The sequence below is a fragment of the Cricetulus griseus genome, chromosome 4 (assembly GCF_003668045.3).
Source record: "Cricetulus griseus strain 17A/GY chromosome 4, alternate assembly CriGri-PICRH-1.0, whole genome shotgun sequence".
Classification (NCBI taxonomy): Eukaryota; Metazoa; Chordata; class Mammalia; order Rodentia; family Cricetidae; genus Cricetulus; species Cricetulus griseus.
The window spans coordinates 33,802,624-33,826,873 of record NC_048597.1 but is presented as its reverse complement, the minus strand read 5'-3'; the positions used below and the strand labels follow the sequence as shown (position 1 = coordinate 33,826,873).

Here is a 24,250-nt window from a genome sequence, read left to right as displayed (position 1 = left end):
ATTTGAAGATGACCTGTCTGCCTAAAATATATCGTTTGACCTTGAAAACATACCTAATATGACTACAAGTTTGATTATAATAGGTGACTAATTGCTAGCCTGCATTTCCTTGTTATCCTAGATAGTTGGTAATAATAACTTTCAATGGCTAAAGTTTTGCATTATATTTTTAAATGAGTTTCATTGGTACCATACCCTGAACAATATTAGAAATGTATGTCAAGTATGCTAAATTTGCAACAATATACAAAAATCCATATCAGTGTGAAATACTTAAAATTAGTAGTTGCTTTTTGGTTTAAAAGTAGATTCAATAATCTATCTTTTTATACTATTTCTATGTCTCCCCTTTTTCTTTTCAGAGTAAATTCAATAATCTACCCTTATATCCTATCATATCTATATCCATTTTTTTCTTTTCCCTTTTTTCAAAACAAGAACCCTGAATCTTACCAATAACAACTTGTAACCAACTACCCTAAATGATGACAATTATCCATAACCCATTGAATGACCAAAAATCACCCACCCCACCTCTTGGGAATGTGGGTGTTACATTCTTAAAATTACTTCATGATGTCTGGTGGCAACAGCATCTTTAGGGAATTCTGAAAAGAAAAATTTGGGTTAATTGTCAAGTCCTGGGAGAGGTAGGTGTATCATTTGTTGTCCAGTCTCTGCGTTACGGGAAAGTGCAGGGCTTGTTTCAAGTTCTGGCTAGAGTAGTCTCAGCTAGCCACCTCAAAATTGTCCTGAGCAGTTTGTAGTCCAAAACCTATGGGTGGTTGTCAACTTAGTGGTGTTATCATAGTCCTGGTGGAATTGTCATGTGGGGTTCCATCATCCTTTTGGAGACTTCAAAAGTTGCTGTTAGACATGGCCATGGTTCACTGCAGAAATCTTAAACATTTTAAATGTCATATGCAGCAGATCTCAAAGGGGTTAAAGGATAAATATTTGTTATGTACATCCAGAGTACAAAAACTTAATTCCTAGTTACCTGATAGAGATTCAAACATGGAACCATGTACAGGAAGCTAGTATTCTGTATGACCATTAATATTGTGACAAAAATTTAACATATATTAATCTTATAAATTTTAAGATAATGTTTATACCTTAAGGACAGCTTTCAAGAGTCAAAATAAAACCAAAGGATTATGAGATTAGTGGAAATAAAATAGTCCCTTAATTTTTGTTTTTCTTCTGTCCCATATCAGGTGGCTCTTCTGACATGAAACAGAGATTTGGTATGTTACTTTAACAAACATGCTTGGGTTTAGAGAAGAAGAGAGCCACACTGAAACTCCAAAGTAAGCTTTGATTTTAGCTTGACTGGGACTACAAAAAGATCATTTGCATTATATCTCTGTAGAGAAAACCAGAAACAAACATTTGGGAAGATTTATGAAATTTTTTTCAGAGTTTATTTATTTATTATACATATAACATTCTGCTTCCATGTATATCTGTATACCAGAAGAGGGCACCAGATCTCATAAGGGATGGTTGTGAACCACCATGTGGTTGCTGGGAATTGAACTCAGGACCTCTGGAAGAGCAATCGGTGCTCTTAACCTCTGAACCATCTCTCCAGCCCGATTTATGAAATTTTATCCTGTTGAAAATGTCAATGTCAATAGACCAAATTACTCTTTTTCTTGGGACTTTCTATTTTTCCTAGATTATGTGTCCTTTTTCTTCCGATGTCTCATTTGTCCAGTGGTCTTCAGATTCCTTAGCTAGATGCCCTCATTCTCCTGAAAAGACAAAAACAAAGCCTTTCCCCAACCCTAATTTTGGGGAGGTTCCCTTATAGCAAGTTATGTCTGATCAAATGAAAAGCATTTGTTAGCGTTAAAGCTATTTTGGATTCAATGGCCATGCTGTTTGATGAACTGTCACCTCTTCTAATCAAGAGGTCTCTCTTCTTCAAATCTAATCTTTATCAATATTGATAGTATCCATAGCTTTTCTTATTGTGGAAACAAAAGCAAAACCCCTTCCCCAACACAACACATATTCTGGTTTCCATTCTGAGGCTAGCACATTTTTAAAGTACACAGGCTGATTTAATTCCATGGTTTTTTTCTATTATCTAATGTCTCTCTGCAGTTGTCATTCCTTTCTCATTAGCATTTACAAAATTCAAAATTAATAAAGTGGTATGTAGTCAATTTCTGGAAGTCTATTACCCCTTTCTGTTTGTTTAGCATATCCTTTAGAGTTCAATTTGATCTTTCTATAACTGCTTGCTCTGTAGGATTATGTGGTATACCTGTAATATGCTTTATATTATAATAAGCAAAAAATGATTTCATTTTACTAGAGACATATGCTGGAGCATTGTCTGTGTTTATTTGTGCAGGGAATTACCTTACATTTGGCAGAAGCCCCCTCTGAGTCTATCCTCTTTTGTATCTACCGAATCTCACCCTCATTTGCCTCATTTGAATTAGGCTTTTGGAACTATGTGGACCTGGTTAGATTTTAGAGGTTGGCTCTAATGAGCAATGGCATTCAAGAGTCCCTTCAAGGACCATAAAAGAGGAATGCCAGTCTTAGCATGCTGGGGAGTTTAATTCAGAGCCACATTCTTGCCAATTTTCACTGAGAACTATTGGTTAAGAATGATACATTTGCAGGGGTTTTTGTTTCACCCTTGTTAAGAACAGGAGTAAGAAAATTCGATCTGTTCCCAAGTCCAGAGAAAAATGTCAAGCCAAACTTTGCTTACACAGAGGTGTTCTTGTCTCTCTAAATCAATTGTTCTCAATCTATGGGTTTCGAGCCCATTGGGAAGTTAGTTGACCCTTTCACAGGGGTTACCCAGGTCCATTGGAAAACATAGCTGTTTACATTGGGATTCATAACAGTAGCAAAATCACAGTTATGAAGAGGCAATGAAATAATCTTATGATTGGGAGTCACCACAGCACGAGGAACTGTATTAAAGGGTCTCAGGATTAGGAAGTTTGAGAGCCACTGCTTTAGATGGAAGAGGTGGCTTCTAGAAGTCTGCCTGTGTTTCAATGATGTATATAGAGCTATGGTACTAAACTGTACAGAAGTCATTTCCTGTTTTTGATGCTTTTTTGACTTCTGGGGTTTCCCTGGCTTGGGAGGAACATCTCTGCCTGTCTTACCAAATTCCTGGGTGTGGAGAGCATGATTTTCATATGCAAACTAACACATCTACCACAAAGCCCCTATAGAACTCTGACATCATGTGCCAAGTGTCCCTACCCTTAATAGCCCCAGGGTCAAGTACTAGACAATTTCTAACAACCCCCTGTACTGCAGAGCCTGTTAGGGAAATATTCAAATTAGTCCATCTTAAACCAGTTTATTTTTCCTTTCCTATCTTCATTGCTTCTTCAGCGATCACATGGCTTTTTCCATGTTTGTCTCCTGTTTCTCTTGCAAACTCAGTGACCCTCACATTTCCCCATGTGACCCTTGGTAGAATGTATCTTGTTTCTAGAGATGTGCAAGTATAAAAATTCTCTCTCATGGAAATCACTTCATATCTGTTTGATTTATCCTGCCTGATTTGAGAAAATTCTGAGTAGATTTTAAAATAGAAACTCAACTCCTATATCTGCTAGGCAATCCAGCATAGGAATTGAAGAGTTCACAAGAACATCCCAGGCGGGTATACAGGAAGTGAAGAGTCTATGCAAGCTTCCCAGGTGGGTACGTGCTTTGCATGCAGGGGAAAGGTAACAGAGCAGTTTATCTGGACCCTGTTATTTAAGGTGGCACAGTGAAATGAATTCTTATTTGAGTGGGGGAAGGAGAAGGAGTAAGAGCTAGACCATGCATAACACAGGGTCTTGAAGATAAGGATTAGGAGTCTGGAGTAGTCTAAAGGTGACTGAAATTAACTAAAGAGTTTGAAGCAATGAGTGAGGGTATCTAAATTCTTTATTATTATTATTATTATTATTATTATTATTATTATTATTATTTTGGTTTTTTGAGAGAGGGTTTCTCTGTGTAGCAGCCCTGGCTATCCTGGAACTCACTCTGTAAAGCAGGCTGGCCTCAAACTCGAAGCGATCTGCTAGTATCTGCCTCCTGAGTGCAAAGATTAAAGGTGTGAGCCGCCACCACCAGGGCCCAACACTTTTTAAGGGCAGAGATCTCATCTAGGTGTCTTGCAGAGTAAGCAGTTTGAAGCAAGCAGTTTTAGCAGAGGCTAAGCTAAGGGGTTAGCCAGTAGGAGGGAGGTTCTGTACAAAGAGGCCGCTAAGATGAATGGTTAGCTAGAAGTGGTTCTGCACAGTTAGCTAGGACATCCTGACCTTTAATTCCTAGAATAGAGCTGGCTAGCTTTCCGTGGGATCCATCAAGCAGATCAGATTCTAGTTACACATGGAAACAGCCTCAGCTAGAATACAAGATGGAGGAACCTCTGCCCTGCCTTGCCCTGTCACATTAGTGTGGCACAAATTCAAAGCCCTGCAGAAGAAGTAGTTTTCAAGAGGTATAAATTGTCTTTTGTTGACAGAATGAGAAGCTGTCAACAAGCTGTCACCAGAGGAAAAGGCACCAGGCAACTCTGAGTTGTTTGGTTTCCCAGATTCTCAGGACCTTAGTGTCTTGTACCATTCTCAGCATCACGCTAGTGCTCAAGCCATCCTGGTCTCACTGACTGTCTGCTTCAGTCCCCAGGTTTTCTAGCTCACAACAAGGAAGTGGGCTTGGCCATGGTGAAGGTCTTGTCCTAATTAAATATCTGGAGGGTAGATTATTTACTGTCCCAGAGGCTTTGTGTAGGAAGAGGACATTGTGCTACCTAGTTTTATGTCAATTTGACACACGCTAGAGTCACCAGAGAGGAAGGGTCCTCAACTGAGAAAATGCCTCCATAAGATTGGGCTATAGGCAAGCAAGCCTGTAAGGCATTTTCCTGCTTAGAGATTGATCTGAGAGGGACCAGCAGTTTGTTGGTGGGGCCACCTTGGTGCTAGGGTCTATGAGAAAGCTGGCTGAAGGGGCCATGCGAAGCAAGCCAGTATGAGCAGCACTCCAGAGCCTAAGCATCAGCTTCTGCCTCCAGGTTCCAACCCTGCTTGAGGTCCTGTCCTCACTGCTTTTGCAGATGAACTGTTTTGTGGAATTGTGAGGTTAAAATAAATGGTTTCCTTCCCTAGTGGCTTTTGGTCATGTGATCTTTCACCACAGCAATAGTAACACTAGTTAAAACAGACAGAGTCGGGCAGTGGTGGTGCACGCCTTTAATCCCAGCACTCGGGAGGCGGAGGCAGGTGGATCTCTGTGAGTTGGAGACCAGCCTAGGCTACAAGAGCTAGTTCCAGGACAGCCTCCAAAGCCACAGAAAAACCTTGCCTCGAACCACCTCCCCCCGCCAAAAAAAACCCAACAACAAAAAGACACAGTCTTTGGAATTTGATCAATGCTCAGTTTAATCATTGAATGTATCTCAACATTCTGAAATCTGGAGGAGATTTTAAAAAGTTAGTTTGATATGGTCTCACTTTTTAATTTTGTTTCTGTAGTTTTTTTATACCTTAAAATAAAACTGAGTGTAATAAGTACCCTACTTGTTATTAAAATGTTTCAGAAAATGGAAGAATTGATAAAGAGATACTATGCGGAGTACCAAATTGAAACTTATGGGTAATGGAATTCATGACTGCTATTGTGTGATATTTTGTTTGTCCTCTAACAAATAAAGCTTGTCTGAAGATCAGAGGGTAGAGCTAGACACTAGTTACCCATAGAGTCCAGGCAGTGGTGGCATACACCTTTAATCTCAGTACTAGGGAGGTGGAGACAGGAAGTGATATGGCTGGGCAGAGAGAGGAATGAAAAGTGGGTGGAGACCCCTTCAGTCTGAGGATTCAATAGAGGTGAGAACTCCAGTGGCTGCTCTGCTTCTCTGATCTTTCAGCTTTTACCTCCTAATATCTGACTCCAGGTTTTTATTGATTAGACCAATTTGAATTTGCACTACAAATCTGCATTTGGATAATTGAGTTCTGAGAATTGGAATCACTGTGTGAGTGTTGTTACTATGCCCGGTGTTGTGATAAGGAGACGTGGTAGAGATTGGTAATCACTTATATTTTCCATGAGGAAGGAAAGTCTAATTTGAGCCTAAATGATAAGGAAAACCTTGTTTTATATAGATCAGTGAGACAAACAATCAAGACGGAATAAGTTAAGCAGAAAGAGAAGCCTGAACACCAGTTTACTTTCCATGGAGTCAGGGAGACAAGTGTGAGATCAGCCCATTTTCTCATAGCGTGGTTCATCCTGTACCAGGCACAAGGACAGAGTGCTCTGAGAGGCCGTGGCAGTGATTAATCAGAACTCATGTGGGGAAGGACTCTGTCAAGCAGATATAAAAATACTGAGGATCACTGCAGAAGCTTAAACACTGGCTAACAGTGGATTATTTGCCCAACTGTACACTTAATCGGGATCAATAACTGGGCTGCCTGAAAACCTTAACAGTCGCCTCAGGACATTTTAGAATGCTTGAGACTAGAAAATGGGTCCTGAACTCAAGAAGATGATTTGAATTGATGTCTAAAGCCTAAGTTTTTATCCTCGTTTATGAAATGACAACAGTGATGCCATCTTCTAATGGATAACTGAGGATGAAGTGAGACAGGATGTGTGAAGTGTCATCTTTTGATTATAGCAGAGTTCAGAGCAAGCTGCCCCAGCCCTCAGAGCCATAGCTCAGGCCTTTAGGGAAGGAGTTGTGAAAGGGGACAGCTATGATGAGAGAGACTACAACATAATGCACTTTTTAACTGGGCCAGAAAAAAAATTATCAACTGGGAAGTTACAAGTCCTATGTTTACAGGAAACAGCAGCCTTTGTCACAGCCCTAGTCTCAGACCTTGGCTCTTTTTTTCTTCCTGCCCCCCTTAATTCCCTCTCTAAAATAGTTGTTAGCAGTGGTGGTGCATGCTGGCTGAGCTCAGTTCTTTGAGTTTGAAACTACCTGGTCTACAGTGTGAGTTCTACGACAGCTGGGGCTACACAGAGAAACCCTGTCTCAAAAAAAAAAAAAAAAGTAGTTTAATTAGTCCCATAGTCCTGGAGACCCAAGCTTAGCTCTTATCTAATCGAAAGAAAGTCACATTGTTAAGAAGGGGAAATCTTGGGGGAAGTTAGTGAGTTGTTTGAGCAGAGTTCAGCTGAGAAGAGGCAGATTGGGAAACAATAACTCAAAGCCCTTAAGTACTGCCTGGAGCTGGCTACCAGCGACTGAAAACTCCATTTCCTTCTAACTTCCCATAAAAGTCTGAGGAACGGAGAAGGGCTGGAAATATCCCTCCTGTTGGCCCTGAATTACAGAAGTCTTCTTTCCATCTTGACTGACTACTCCCAAAGCACCATACACAAGCAAACAAACAACAATAAAACAACCACAAACAAAACAAAATACCCAGTTTTTCAGTATTATCACCAAAGAAGTTGTTTTCAGAAAATGTTCACAAACAAAGAAAAGGTTTGTTACTTGTGGATGAGCAAGAAACTGCTTACTCTTCTAAATCCTTGATTGTCTCTGAATCAAAGTAGAAAGTGGAGTTCTTTCATTAGCTGAATTTAAGAACCATGCTTCATCATTCTAATAATGAAATAAATGACATTCTTTGTTTGAGTGAGAATGATGCTATAGGCAGTTATGCACACCCCATAACCCACTTCCTTGAGATCTGGAATGAGATCCTAAAATGAGATCATTTCACACGAGTAAAATGCAGGGTTTCAAACTAGCTGGGCCCTTGAGCAAAATGCCTTCCCTCCTAGAGAAGAGTGCCAGGTACACTTCCTGAACTTCTGGTCCACCATAAATGGTCATTCCCTAAGACTGAGAGTCAGTCTGTGATCATTTCACTCTTTATCTCCATCTTACTCACTGATAGGACCTAGGATGAAATGATGTAAGGTTCCAGTGTTGGTTTGAATGAGAATTCCTCCTCATAGGCACATATATTTGAATAACTGGTCCCTAGTTGGTGGTGCAATAAGGGGAGATTTAGGAAACTTACCCTTGTTGGAGGAAGTGTGTCACTGGAAGCAGGCTTTGATCACTTAACAGACTCAAGATATTTCCATTTTTCTCTCTGCTTCTTGCTTACCATACAGGATAAGCGCTCTCAGCATCCTGTTCCAGTCTCCATAACATCCCTACCATTATGGATTTTACCCTTCTGTGAAAGGCCCGCTGCCTCTCTGTCTCCCCCCCGCCTATGCTGATGCTGGGTGTTCTCTCTGGAGCAGCCGGGATGGGCTGGAGAGTGCAGCGCGGGGCGATAATTGTCCGGCAGCTGCTAGCTGCCGCAGAGCTGCCCTGCTTCACCTTCATCCTGCCCCCGCCGGCCTCCACTTCCCCCGGCTGCCGTTTTCCCTCCCAAGCCGGTTCACCCAGGCGGGGCTGCCCTGGCACCGCGCCGGGGCTGGGGCCGAGCACCCCTCGCCCCCACGCCCCCCCCCGTTGAGAAACACTCCGTCCCAAGGTCTCCGCCCCCAAGGTCAGCCACCTGGGCGCGGAGGGAGGAATCAAGTCTGTTGTACCAGACACCAGACCTTGAGAATATGCTGATCTGGAATGGCTCTGTGCCTCATTTGAACCATCAAATAGAATCCCTGCTCCTAGCTTGCGCCTTTTTCCCTATATAAGGACCCCTTTCCCTTGGCTCGGGGCGCTTGGCCTCAGAAAAGCTAAGTCGCCCCGGGTACCCGCGTCTCCAATAAAGCCTCTTGTTTTTTACATCCAGTTCGTGGCCTCGCTGGTTCCTGGGTGTGTGGGTCTCCCTCTACGAAAGTGCCTCTTCGGGGTCTTTCATTTGGAACCCTAAGCCACAACAAACTCTTCTACAAGTTGCTTGGGTCATGGTATTTTGTTACAGCAACAGAAAGGTAGCTAATACAGTGTCAACAACTGAAGACTTTTTTTTAAAACTTTCATTCTTCTCTCATACGTTATATCCAATTTTCTACTCCCTCCCCTCCCCAATTTCTCCCTCCCCACCCCTCTGCCCCAGATCCACCCCCCCCATTCTGCTTCCTCTCAGAAAAGAACAGGACTCCCAGGGACATCAACCAAACAAGGCATAACAAACTACAACAAGACCAAGCACAGACCATCACATCAAGGCTGGATAAGACAACCCAGTGGGAGGAAAAAAGTCCCACAAACAGGCAAAAGAGTCAGAGACCCCCCCACACACACACATACACTCGTACTGTTAGGAATCTCACAAGAACACCAAGCTGCATCTTCAAACTCATCTATCCTCCCGCTTAAAGCACAGAAACTCATCCACCTGTTTGTTTTGTGCAATTCACATGCAAATGCTACCATGTGTGATTAGTGGTTCACAACTGGTTATGAACTGACAAAACTACCTCCATATCACAGCTGTTCTATGTACAAAAGATCTGAGGTGAAAGACTGAAGCCATCTTTGAACACAAAATCTCTAGATAGGGGAAGGAAAATATAACCTTGTAGCCTATGACTGTGATGAAAATGGGATAGGATTTATGGCTATAGTAATAGTAACATAGATTGTTGACTGATCATAACTAGGTTATTGCTAATAGTATAATTAACTTTGCCAAATATTTGTATAATATATATATATGCATTCTTTAGTCTGCCTATTACCCTCAGGGACCATAGGAACAAAACAAGCTACAGTAGCTACACTATACAGATACCTAGCACACGTCTCTAACTATAACACTATTTTTTATCATATACTATGTAACAACAATTCGGTCTACAAGTACCCACATATATAATGGTAGTTGGGTAAAGCATTACAGCAGAGTTGAAGTTTTTCTATTGTTTTGCAACACTGTAGCCATAGTAACACCTTGTAGATTGTATTTACTCCTGTGTTCACGTTGACGCTGATACAACCAAACCCACTGCACTGCCAGACATCCCTAAATATAGCACATCTATCTATCACACCAGGTACAGTATCTACCACTCCGGAGTTTGAGGAAGGAGGGTTGCAAGATTGAAGTTTTACAAACCTGGCAAGTTTTTGTCTCCAAGTTTTAAATGAGGTGGGGTTTACCCTTAATATGTGAAGACTTGGGTGCTATCTTCAGGAGATAAAAGAGGAAGAGAGAGAAGGAGGAGGAGAAAGGGGAAGAAAAGGAAGGGGGGAGGAGCTTGGGGAGGCCAAGGATCTTGCTTCTTGAGACTAGGTTTGCACTGGCTGTGAGCTTGCCAGTAAGCTAAGATGGTTTGCAAGTGAGGACCAGGGGAGTCACCCTTGTCCACCTACAGAAGCCTCATGGTTGCAACACAAGTACTTTAACAATTGAGCTGTCACTCCAGCCCTGTGCTTATATTTTAAGCTAAATGTTATTACAAAGAAGTAAAAAGTGAAATTCTTTTCTGTTTTTTTAATGTGGGAGGTTTTATTGGGAGAAGGGAAGGGAGAGGGGAAGGGAAAGGAGAGAGGGGAGAAAGAGAGAGATAGGCAAAGACCTGCCTGCCTCTTCAGAGGAACAGTGGGAAAGAGCCAAAAAGTGAAATATGTCAAAATGTAATAATTCACCAAGATGGATTTAATTAAGCAAAATATTTTTATATATGTTGTTTATAAAGTTTACAGCAACCCATAATGTTGCCTTAGGCTTCACTTTCACACTTTCCATCATTGGACCATTCAGAGCAATTTTCAGAATGGCATCTTATGCTCACAGCCATACCCTAGCCAGTAAGTGCCCTGCAGTATATTTTTACTGTGCCTTTTCTAAGTTTGGCTGTGTTTAGATACACAAATTCCTAACATTGTGTTATAGTTGCTATGGCATTTCCTATGATAACACAATGTACGTGTTGGTAGTCTGTACCTACAGCCTAGATATGTTGTAGGCTTGGCCATGTAGTTTGGCATAACTTGTGATATTTGCATGTCTGAAAAATCACCTAGTAACAAGTTTTTCAGAATGTAGTCCAGTTGTTAGGCATCATATCCTATCTATCCTACCAGCCAACTTATGGAAGAGCAGAGGGTCAAAGCTTGAGAAATTTATCAAAGATTCTACATCAGGCTGACTAAAGATGAGCCTCCAGGGCTTTTCTTCTCCTATGAGAGAGAGAATGTAATGCTAGGAAAGTGTGATGAGCCAAGAAGCTACTTAGATAGTTGTAAACAAAATGTTCACATTAGCAGGGAGCGCAAATGAGCTGCAAGGGTCAGACTTCAGGCCAAATGTGAAATTCCAGCTGGTTTAGATTTCCTGGATTTTGATTCATTAATAACCATTGGGCTTAGGTAAAATTTTGCACTGTTTTTAAGTCTTCAACATAGAAACCAGGAAATAATATTCCAGTGTCTGTGCGTACATATAGATTATGTACTTTTTTGTCTGTTTCTATTGTTGTTTGTTTGTTTTTCAAGACAGGGTTTCTCTGAGTAGCCCTGGCTGTCTTGGACCAGGCTGACCTTGAACTCATTGATTCTCCTGCCTCTGCCTCCCAAGTGTAGCATGAATTCTAATTGGTATTAATAATTAAATCCTGGAATCAGATATTAAGGGGTGAAAGCAGAAAGATCAGAGAATCAGAGTAGCCAGCCACTAGAGTTCTTACCTCTATCAAATTCTCAAACCAAAAAGGGAGCTAGCTCCTGTCTCCACCTACCTTAAATTCCTCTTTCTGCCCAATTATATCACTTCCTGTTTCCTCCTTCCTAGTGCTGGGATTAAAGATGTGTGCCACCACTGCCTGGCCTCTATGGTTAACTAGTGGTTAGCTCTGCCCTCTGATCTTCAGGCAAGCTTTATTTGCTAGAGCACAAACAAAGTATCACCACACCCAAGTACTAGGACTAAAGTTGTGTGCCACCACCTCCCATTGTAGATTGTGTGCTTATAAAAATAAAAATTTTTATTGAAGAACTTTGAAATAAAACAGTGAATAAAGTCAATTTATTCAATTATTCAATTTGTCTATACCTTTTCTCAAAGACAATTAAATACCTTCCTATTTAGATTTCATTCCTAATATAAACAAAGAAGTAGTGTCTTTTTCTTAGATGAGAATTGTGTTGCAGACCACTGTGAAAATGTGGAACATTAAAGTCAAAGATCCATAGAGTGATCTTAGGCAATTAATTCAGCATAGTATACAAGTCCTGTTTTCTTGATATACAACAAGGAATTTGTCATGAACTTCTTGGCATTCATCACTTCCATAGTTACAGAGTGAGTGTTAGATAGGGGTTGCCGGCACACAGGGCTCAATTCTGAATGCAACTTACTTATTGTGTGTTCTTGACAAGGTTAGAGATGTGATTTGGGGAGCTTCATTTTCTCTATTTACAAATCAAGGAACAGGCGCTGTGCTGCGCCCCCCCCCACGCCTCCAAGCTCTTGCTTTCATTCTCTCCTGTGTATGTGTGAGGAGAGAGGGACAGAGAGAGAGAGAGAGAGAGAGAGAGAGAGAGAGAGAGAGAGAGAGAGAGATTGTAAAAATGTGATACAAAATGTGACAAGGAGGCTGTGTGGGCAGTGGTGTTCCACGCCTTTAATCCCAACACTTGATAGACAGAGACAGGGGAATCTCTGAGTTTGAGGCCAGCCTGGTCTACAGAGTGAGTTCCAGAATAGCCAGAACCACACAGAGAAATCCTGTCTCAAAAAACAAAAACAAACAAAACAGAAAAGAAAAAGCAATGTGACATGAAGATTTAACTTATTTCAAAACAGGGTCCATATTGTCTAGGCTTGCCTTTGAACTTACTCTGTAGCCTGTATAGGCTTTGAACTTGTCCTCATCCTTCCAAAGAGCAGGGATCACAGGCCTGAACCACCAGGCCAGGCTCCACATTATTTTATATTAACTCAGTAACACTTAGTACCTGGTGAGCAAGGGCTTGACCATCAAGTCCTTGTGATTTTTTTAAGCTATGTAGATTTGCTCACTGTCTTAGAATGTTCATGGGCATACAAGGTTAATGACTGAGTTATGATCAGAGAGTTGCCACAGCAAAATTATAGGTGAATATCAAATAATGTAAAGTATGTCTAGAACAAGGGTGGAGGCATCCCTTAGGCCTGAGTGATAGACACTGAGTCCCAGAAGAAGCAGAGAGGCTGGCACGTGGGCTCGACTCCGAGGGAGGAGAGGACAGTGATGGGAATGTGGGAGAAGTTCTCTTACGTACGGTGAGCTTGACCTGGATAATACTTACCTTGACTTTCTCTGATGGATTTTTCACACCCATCTACTACTCAATATTGGTTTTTTTTGTTTTGTTTGTTTGTTTGTTTGTTTGTTTGTTTCAAGACAGGGTTTCTCTGTGTAGCTTTGGAGCCTATCCTGGCACTCGCTTTGCAGAACAGGCTGGCCTCAAACTCACAGAGATCCACCTGCCTCTGCCTCCCAAGTGCTGGGATTAAAGGCATGCGCCACCAACGCCCGTCGTACTACTCAGTTTTTAAGATCTGGGGAATTTTTATCTATTCTGGGACACCTTCAAGCCGAATGAGTTCCCCTGTTATCCTCTGGAGGCTCAGTGCTTGCCTCCCTCAAAGGCTATGTTTTTGTGCCTTTGGTGTAGCATGCTCATCTTCAGGCCCCAGTTTCTTCAAGAATCCTGGCTTGAAGAGGTGCTATCCTTCTGGAGTGAATGAGTCAGACTTTAACGCTTATCTTTTATCTTTTGCTCCTCTTACATGTTATCTTACACCTATATAATCTCCAACACCTTGCATGTGCTCTCAATTTCTAGAATTCTTCTGTTTATTTTAAATATTAACTGAACCTCTCCCTTCTCTACCACTCGTCAGGACCTGTCTTTGTTGTTATATTTTAGCATAAATCCACAGACACCTGCTTGACAACAGCAGGGGAGAGACATTCCATGGGTCAGTGGATGGGCTTTGAAGACAGGGAAATAGCTTAGCAGAGCCTCTTCTCTTCTGATGGGGATGGAAAACGCCTGCATCTGACATCACCTGTGTACTAATTAACCAGTCCCTTTTCCAGAAGGGAGAGCTGGCTGAGGAACAGGCAAATAGGGACATCAAAACAGCTGTGTTTGATAGAGTTGACGACAGGGATCTGCTCAGAGTAACTATTTAATAGTTTACATTAGTTTTCAAATTGTAAGCAAGAGACAGGACATTAAAAAGGAATATAATTGCTAGTAAGGCAATGTTATATTTTCTTGCAAATGTCCCTATCTTAATTCCCCCATGCTCTATCCCAAGTCTCCCAAGGTTGGGGTGTTTCATTCTTAGCTAGTACTGTGCTTACGATGTTCATTAGGAAGGGGCTTCTGAAACACAGACTATAGGCGATCATAGGTTGTGAAGAGAAATATTACAAAGTCACTGCTGTAATACCACATACCCTTTCTCATGTGTAGAAAACACAAAAGACTCAGAAGAAACCCATTCTTTCTCTCTCGGTGACTTTTGTGGTATGTTACATTTCCTCCATATAAAATGTTCTCCAAATAACTCTTACCGTTCATATTTTGAATGCCATGAAATGGGAATTATTTCCTTCACCCACAAAAGTCACTTCCTTCTTAGACATACATTCTAATTGTCTGCATGAATTTCAAGTAAGGGCATTTACTTTTTTTCTCTCTAGGATTCTGAATTCTTCAGAATGACTAAGGGTGTTTTCATGCTTTAGGCAGTGACTCAACGTTTCCATTTTCAGTAAATGTCATTGCTAATGAACCCTGTTCTGCCTTTCCCAAGGCCAGATAACACTTTCATATTATGTCCAATTCTACACACAAAGTGAAGACAAACACAGCTGCCTTCATGTCATGTCCTGTCATGTCTAGGAGACCCTGCTTTGCTCTGGTCTTCCCAACTGTAAGCTCTTACAGTCTTTCTGCCCCACTTCCTTGGCAGTCTCTGATCCTGTTTTGGTCCTAGAGATCAAACCTGGGACTTTGTGTTGCTAAATGTGATTGGTTGAATGAAAAATGTTCCCCATAGGCTTGGGTATTGAACACCTGGTCTCCAGATAGTGGTGATGTTTGGAGAGGTTTGGGGAGGTGCAGCCTTGGTGCAGGAAGTATTCACTAGGTGTGGGCTTTGGGAGTTTAAAGCCTCTAGCTTCTCTCAGTTCTTCTGGATTGATAGATTACAGAAAGATAAGAGCTACCTTTTTTTTCTACTCAGTCATTCTAGACTTTAAACTAGGTAGCTTGGCAGCTTTCTTTGTCTTTCTTTCTTTCTTTCTTCCTTCCTTCCTTCCTTCCTTCCTTCCTTTCTTTCCTTCCCTCTCCCTCTCTTCCTTCCTCCTCCTTTTTTTTGGGGGGGGGAGTGGTGTGGTTCAAGACAGGGCTTCTAATGTATCCATGGAACTCACTCTGTAGACCAGGGTGGCCTCAAACTCAGAGAGTAGCCTTCTTCTGCCTGAGTGCTGGGATTAAAGGCATGTGCCACCACCACCAGGCTTTAAGTTTTTTTTTTCATTTGCAGCTTTATGAGGTCAATATCATAACCTACATTTCAATAATGAAGTTGACTGTATAACCACTTTGTCCATTATCACCCTGCTAGTGCACAGAGAGTTAGTATGAAAAGCCAGGGCTGTATTTTTCCAAGTCATTCCATTTTCTTTTAAATAAATTTATAGCTCTTACCTAAGTATCATTAAATAATTTATTTTTAAATCTTCACTTTCTCATCATCTTTTTTTTCCGTATCAAATATAACTCCCAAGAGTAGCATGAGATTATTAATGAAGTGCTGAGTGAGAATATTAGTAATTTGCAATGTCATAAGGTAAGATAATCCTTCCTTGTTCATAAGTCATGAAAATTAAACTAAAGCATTGTCCTTCTCCTTCCCAGGTTTTTGGAATGGGGTGAGAGAAAGCCATTGTGAAGCTTCAGCCAATCAATACACCTCCTTGGCCTGGTCATTCAGATATATGAATGAATGCTCTCTTGTTCAAGAACGCTACACCCCCTGGCTCCATCGGAGGGCATGGGGAGGCCAGCGCCTCTCCACATATTCTGTTCTCTGAGGAACTCTCGGGTCTCATCTGCCATTGTGTCAGCCCCTTTCAGGGTGTGACCGTTGGAAGAAAGCTGCTAGCATAATTTCCTATTTGGCTCTTTCTGATATGGAGTCCTTAGGGAACCTGTTTACATCCTCAACTTCCTTCCCGAGCCACCCCCACCCACCACAGGCCGGAAGGACATGAGTATCAGGTGGGAGAGGACAGGGCTGGACACAGGAAAAAGTGTATTGGGTAACTAGGAAAGCTTTGCAGCTTATCCCAGAAGGGACTGAGAAAGTAAGTCCTAGTGGGCCTGAGGCTGTTCAGGGATTTTGCAACCAAGTGCCCTTGTTTCTGGGTCAGGGAGGGAGAAGGTGAAAGCGGTGACACCTTCAGTGACAGCAGTATCTCAGCCAGGAGCTTTGGCTCTTAATGAGTTTCTTATTTGTTTGAGACTAATTTATTAGTCTAGGTTTTCTATGTAGTTTGTGGAATTACTCCTTCCATCTCCTGTTTTTTCCTTTTTCTTCCACTTATCTTTGATACCTAAAGATGTTTTTTGTTTGTTTGTTTGTTTTTATGTTGTCTTTAGAACAAAGTGGGTATAATAGTCACTTTCTTGAGGGCCCTGACTAAACCACCAGAAAAAAAGTGTAACCTTTATTTAAATACATTCATACATAGCTCACAGAATGTCCTGTTGGTAAAAGGAGTTTGTTTGGCTACTTGAGTCAAGAGCTTTTGTGCAGTTGGGTAATGTGAGGAACTGAACTTAACCTTCCTGAGAAAATGTCCAAAAAGGTGATTAATTTTGTGGGTTCGATAATCAGTCATGGGCAACTGCCAGAAGAACTCATGAAAAATTATGAAGATCAGGGTAAGCTTGAACAAGAATTACGAAAAACAGTTGGACTTCAGCATGGCTACCTATGCAAACTGAGTAATTGCTGACTGGAGCTTTAACTCATTTCAATAGATCCGAACATCTACCTTGGCTTTGTAGCTATGCTGGCTAGCAGCAAGAATTCAAGTATTTTGTCTTAACTGATTTCTGGGCTTATAAACTTGTCCCTTCCTTGGGTGGTCATTTCTCATTTCCCTTAGCAGAATATAATATGTGATGATGTGTATGATGGTTCAGAATCAGACGTTCAGATTCCTTGTTCTATAGTTTTACCAGCAGATATCTGAATGGTAATAGCTGCTTCCAACATTGTTTTCAGGATTGGAAGTAGCAGCTAAAGCCTATGGCATACCCCCCCCCCCAACAGCCAGGCTTCCACAATGAAGAGGCTACCCATGGTTTTTTGGGTTCAGAACATATCACTATTTAAAATTTTTTTCAAAATTTTATTATGAGTCATAATAAAGACTAATTGGTGCCTTTGGTGATTTGCATATGCTTAAGACCCATATCTTTAACTGTAGATGTTTGATGCCAGTACTTCATGAAAAAGATGTTTAATTTTCTGTCTGGCAAACATAATATCTAATATCTATTGAAAACAGAGTGTGTGATTGTTCCTAAGTATTTCATCAACTCAAAGAATACCACACTTGTATGAATTTTTGACCAAAATCTTTTAAAGAAGGTTTTTTTAAAACTCTATATGGCCCTTAAATAAAGTAGGTGAAATACAAATAGTTGCATAGGAAAATTATCTGGCATCTGATATGATAGATTAACATTCTGATAGTCTTACACATATTTTATAGACCTATATATTTATAATTTAGGTCATATTGAATACAGTTTCTTTCACTAAATACATATTTTTACTAGGTATTTCTGAGCTGTAGATTAGCTTGGAGGAGGAAACTATAACCACACATATTCCTTTCACTTAGAAAAGTTATCATTTTAATATAGGTGACAATGGTTCAGCCGGAACAATCTATGAGGCCACTGGCAGTGGGTCCAAGATCTAATTCTAATGCACAAAGACTTAGTGGAACCCATTCTGTATGGAGAGATACCTTGCTCAGCCTAGACACAGGGGTTTGTGGGGAGAAGAAGTGCCTTGGTCCTGCCTCAAGGAGATGATGGAACAGACCTAGTATACTTCCTAGGAGAGTCCTCACCCGCTCTGGGAGCAGATGGGAGGTGGGGTGAGAGGGGGAGGTAGGGGGAGCAGGAGGAGAGGAGGGAGGGGAACTGGGATTGGAATGTAAAAAAAATGAATAAAAAAGAAAAGTTATCATTGGTTGCACATCTTCAACTTGTCATAGCAAAAATGACCAATGGCACCCACAAGTGACAAATTGGTAGGAAATGGATGGGTGCTATTATTCTGAAATCTTTATATGTCTTTGCACTTACTGCTATTTTTGAGGAAATAATTATCTGTGGGTTTTCATTACACCACCATTAAGAGCACATTCATCAGTGTTTCTCCAAGAGTGAGTCTTGCATTTGACAAGAGGTATCTGAGGTGCATGAAGAAGTGCCACAGCCTGTTCAGGATTCCTACAAGAGCTTTTTGAGAGGATTATTCCTGCCACACAAAGTGCTGGTGCAATGGTGAGCTCCTGTGAACAGTTCACCTAAGAACTAGTATCCTTGGCACATCTTGGACAAAGACAAAAACTGCCACTGGAACAACAGGTAAGAACACCTGAAATATAGGTGTTATTTCTAAGGTGCTGATTCATAGAATGAAGTTTAGAATAGAGATAGGTTTGTTACTGGGAGAAGGAAAAAACACTAATGATCCTTGGTAATGAGTTTTTGCAGCTATCTGTCTTAAACGCATGGTGAACAGAAAGAAGGTTTGGAATGATGCTAGAGGTAAATTTCCTGTCATTTGCTGTGGTTCCCCCATGATTCATGACTTAGTCATGATGAGAATTTCCATAAGATGAGTAATACAGTGAGTGGTTAGTATAAAGAGTTCCATGGCAATGAAACATAAAAAAAAAAAAATGTCTACCAAACTTATCTGAAGAGTTCAGGTAACGCTCAAGGGTTTTCATTCTCACAGGCAAGAACATGACATCTTGGTGATTTACTGATTTTACTGGGAAGGGGTTAGTGTCAACTAGTTTCAGTAATGTTTGGCTGTCGGCGGTACAGGAGTCAACTCTTCATGTTGATGTAAAACTTTTTGTCGATTTTGGTTTTTTTTTTTTTTTTTTTTTTTTTTTTTTTTTTTTTTTTTTTTTTTTTTTTTTTTTTTTCGAGACCAGGTTTCTCTGTGTAGCTTTGGAACCTATCCTGGAACTCGTTCTGTAGATGAGGCTGGCCTTGAACTCACAGAGCCTGTCTCTGCCTCCTTAGTGCTGGGATTAAAGGCCTGTGCCCCCACTGACTGGCTTGATTTTGTTGTTTTTTTGAGACAAACTCTCAGTCTGTATCTTAGGTGGCTTAAAGCCTCACCACCTAAGCCCCTGCAATGCTAGAATTCCAGGAGTGAGCTACAATAAGCATGTTGCCTTACCACTAAAGGACTGAGGGTTACTTTTTATTTGCTTATTTCTGGTAATATGCCTTTATTTCTAATTCTAGAAGAATTAGGTGCCCTCAATACTAAATATAGCTGCCAGCAAGTCAACCACATTTTCTGAATCCATTTTTCTGTTGATGGACACCCATCATATTGTAACTACATATTGTTTCATATTGTAGATGTTCTGAACAAGCATCAGTAAACATAGGTGTCAAGTATCTCTGTGCTTGGCTGGCAGAGATTCCCCTGTGCTATCCTTTTAGCAGGCAGAAGTTTTAAACTTTGATGACGACCAGTGTGTATTTTCAAAATTTATTTTGTGACTTATAGAGGGAAGTTTGACCAGTCAAAGTTTACATGGATCCTATATTTTTCTGTTGTATATTTAAATATATAGTTTATTTGAGATAATTTTTGGTGGCAGATTGAGATCTGCCTTATAGTTTTTATCAACTTTTGGCATAATTACTTCTGAATTAATGTGTGGTCAAAGAATATGCTCAGTGTAATTTTGATGTGTGAGAACTTGGTGAAACTTCACGTTGTCAATTTCAGTAAATGTTTATATGTCTGTAAAAGAGTGTATATTCAGCTGTTTTGTTTTTATGTTTTATGTCAGTTAAATAAACATTAATAATTACCTTATTAAAATCTTCTGAATATGGATTGATTTTCTTCAGCCTTTTCCATTGGTTTTGAGAAATTGGTGTAAAATTTTCCAACCACAGGAATGTAAATTAATCCAGATGCTATGGATATCTGTTGTGGAATATTAATTTTAGATGTGTTACATATTTATGCTATAAAATATTTATTTAATGATGCAAAGACATATAACATTTGATTAAATAAAATTAACCTTCATACAGGAGGCTGAATCAGCAGCTAGTTCACAGGAAGTGGTAAGAGGAACCATGGATATCTAGGGTTCTTCTTTCTTTTTTTTTTTTTTTTTTTTTTTTGGTTTTTTGAGACAGGTTTTCTCCGTGTAACACTCCTGGCTGTCCTGGAACTCACTTTGTAGATCAGGTTGGCTTAAACTCACTGAGACCTACCTGCCTCTGCCACCAAAGTACTGGGATTAAAGTTGTGTACAACCACTGCCCAGCCTGTATCTAGGGCTCTTCAGTGTGGGCAGAGCAGAAGGATGCACTGCTCTTGGGAGCCAAGAGCTAGGAGAGAAGGTGAGCTATTTGCTATTCAGCCTCTCTGAATGAGCAGAATTTCACTCAACCTTTGAATCCCGAGTTCTACAGAGGGATAAAGATCTAGGTAAAGTTCCCTTTACTGGCCATGATAGAGCAGGTGCCTGATGGAACCAAATGCCCACCTGTCTATGGCCAGTGTGGCCAAATGGCTATTGGTAGCTGGGGAGTTGCAAATTCCCGTTAGGACAGCAGTTGCAGAAGGGTCAGCTACTAAATTTAATGGACAACAAGAGATATCAGTGTGGAGAATCCTCAGAAAATTAAAAGAAACAAAAACTACCATATTTTCAAGCAATAATGGAATAGGAAGAGTTAAATGGAAGGGGAAGTAGGAGGGCAGGGCAGAGGTAAGAATAAGGGAAAGGTTAACAAACATTGAACTCTTTTCAAAAAAGGCATAGAGATGTCTACTACTGTAGAATATTTCCAAGATGTACACATATACATGTATTTAAAGAGTTTAAATGGAATTACACTATAACCAACAACAATGGCCCTAGTAGATACCAGGACCAACAAATAAAAAACCCAGTGAAGAATGGGTTCTCTTTTTGAGTTGGTAGCCAGTGAGTTTCCATAGACCCTCAAAGCTCACATGCTGTAGCCAAGGCTCTTGGTCACTCTCCAGGACTTGTTGATAAATTCTTATTGCTCAAGCCACACAAACTTTTTAAATGGGCACATCATCAAAGTTCACAAGTGACAGTTGTATAAAAAATGTTTCTAACATTAGTTACCGTAATCAGAGAAATGTAAGTCAAATCCCAATGAGTAAAAAGTCTCTTTAGAATAGAATGGATAAACTTTCGAACAAAAAAGCTGTTGATATCAAATATGGAGATGTAGGACAAGAGAAAGCTCACACAGATTTGATAGAAAAATTGGCCAGCTTCGGAAAATTATTTCACAGATTATACTAAAGCCATTCATACATACAGAAGTTAGGCACTTGTAAATATTCGTGCAAGAACCATGTTTACACATGCGTAGGAATTGTCACAGGACTGTAAGACGGTCAATCTGGAAGCACAAATGTTCACCAGCATAGGAATGGATAAACACAATATGTCACATTCAAACAATGGAGAATCTTCAGGGCGAATGTGAATAAACAGGCAAGTCAGAGTACATTTCACAACCTTATAGTAAGGGAAAGAAAAGAAACAGGCACAAAACATGCACACTAGAGGATCCCATCTGCATTCTGTTTAACTATCAGGCCACGAGAGCCAGGAAAAGTTACATTAGGCAAGGCTAAGAAGAAGGCACAAGGAAGAACACATCCCTGTTGTTGATTTTGTTCTGCTTCTTGGTCTCATGCTTGCTATAAAGGTATGCACTCTTGTGATAATTTGTTCATCTTGATCATGGTGTTCTCTTTGGTACATTACAGAGTGAAAATAGTGATTTAAAAGTTAGCAAGGTTCAAGAAGCCAGTTGTGGTTTTCACAGAAGATAAAATGAGCTTTTCCTGAAGGTCATGTGTCTTTAACAATGTTGCGATTGGCTGGTCATAGTTGGAATGCACCTGCAAACCTAATGCTTGGGCAATGAGGACGGAGGATACACTGTTTCATTTGGGCACGGTGTTCTAATTAAAAATGTGTCTTTTCATCATCACGAGAGGGGGAAAATCCGGTTGCTTTATTTATTTGCAATGAAGCTTGAGGGAGAATAAACAACGGGTGCAATTTCCGTGTGCTGTATTCCCATTATATGTTGTCATTTGTTCAGGGTTCATAAATTACCCAGAGTCTAATTTATCTAGAATGTGGTTGAATCTAATCCAGCCAACGCCCAAGGATGACAACCCACCTTATGCAAATTTATCTTTCCTTTGCACACAGACCCTGGAAGAGCAGTCCCTCCAGGTAATACGGGAACTAATGGCTCCACTGGGTCTCCACTTGCCGAGTTGGAGGAAGCTCAAGCAGGACAGTATTCAAGGCAATTTGTTACATGGACTCAAAGAGAAAGAATTTTTTTTTAGTTTTCTAAACCAAATCTTGTTATTTGTTTCTGTATACTCACCAAAATTGAAAGACAACTCCCCCTTTTTTTTATTTTACCACATGGAAAGTATAATTTTATCTCAGAATTAAAGTTATTCACAATTTGCAGATGGACCTGTGATCTTGCCTGTGTCATTGCTGACGAAATGTGCATGGCCCAGCAACTCCTCCCAAGCTTCATAATCAGAGACCTCACTGCTGTATGACCATGCTTAGTTACCTGCTGTGAGTGGTAGGCAGCCTCACTGCTTCCAGATTCCTTTGAGCATTCCTTTCCCTCAAGTAAGCTTAAATGCAAGAAGAAAACTCTCTCTCTCTCTGTCTCTCTCTCTCCCCTCTCTCTCTCCCCCCACTGTGTGTGTATGTGTGTGTGTCTGTGTGCATGTGTGTATGTGTGTGTGTGTGTGTGTGTGTGTGTGTATGATAGAGAGGTATGTATATATCATTTACTTCCCTCTTAAATTGATTCTTGAGATTTATTTTTTATTTATTAATCTTTCTTTCAGACAGGGTTTCTCTGTGTAACAGCTCTGGCTGTTCTGGAGCTCACTTGAAAGACCCCCGAAGAGGTACTTTCGTAGAGGGAGACCCGCACCCAGGAATCAGCGAGACCACGAACTTGGATGCAAACTGCAAGAGGCTTTATTGGAGATACGGGTACCCGGGCGACTTAGCTTCTGTGAGGCCAAGCGCGCCGAGCCAAGGGAAAGGGGTCCTTATATAGGGAAAAAGGCACAAGCTAGAAGCAGGGATTCTATTGGATAATTCTAATGAGGCATTGTATAGAGCTATTCCCATTGGTCAATGTAAATGAGGCGCTATACAGGGTTATTCAAATGAGGCGAAGTACAGAGTTATTCAAATGAGGTGAAACACAGAGTCTTTCAAATGAGGCAAAATACAGAATCATTTCTATTGGATGGTTCAAATGAGACACAGAGCCATTCCAGATCAGCATATTCTCAAGGTCTGGTGTCTGGTACAACAGACTCAATTCCCCCCCCTCCGCGTCCAGATGGCTGACCTTGGGGGCGGAGACCTTGGGACGGAGTGTTTCTCATCGGGCGGGGGCTCAGGGGCAGGGCTCCAGGCCGGCTCACTTGGTGTTCGTTCTCGTGCCGGCCCACCTGGTGCTCGCCCTCGTGCCGGCCCACCTGGTGCTCGTTCTCGGGCCGGGCGTGCGGCGGGTGGCGGGGGAAGTGGAGGCCGCCGGGGGTGGGGATCGGGGAAGCCGCCGACAGGAGGAGGAGGAGACAAACTTGAGAAAGAAAGGGCTAAGGGGCAGGGGTCTTTCACACTCTGTAGACCAGGCTGGCCTCAAACTCACAGAGATCCAAGTGCCTCTGCCTCCCCAGTGATGGGATTAAAGGCGTGCGTCACCACTGCCCAGCTCTTGAGGGTTTTAAATTTTTATTTTATTTTTAATCAAAATATAATCACTTCATTTATCCCCTCCCGTTAATCCTTTCAGCCCTTCCCATGCCTCTCCCTCATGCCCTGTTAAAGCATGGCTCTTTTTCTTTAATGTTATTGTTTAGAATATATATGTATATATTATATATGCTTGGTACTCACACACACACACACA

At 41.0% G+C, this 24,250-nt stretch overlaps 1 long non-coding RNA gene across 2 annotated transcripts; it reads left to right on the top strand.

The window, feature by feature from the left end:
• Positions 1-18,170: 18,170 nt before the first annotated feature.
• On the top strand, positions 18,171-23,162 carry LOC118238800. 2 transcript variants are annotated; one of them, XR_004769965.1, is made up of 3 exons: positions 18,618-18,948; positions 22,498-22,521; positions 22,772-23,162. It is a non-coding gene; the product is annotated as an uncharacterized LOC118238800 (long non-coding RNA). The 2 variants fall into 2 exon arrangements; XR_004769966.1 differs by lacking the exon at positions 18,618-18,948 and adding an exon at positions 18,171-18,601 and having other exon boundaries at positions 22,498-22,776.
• The last annotated feature ends 1,088 nt before the right edge of the window (positions 23,163-24,250 follow it).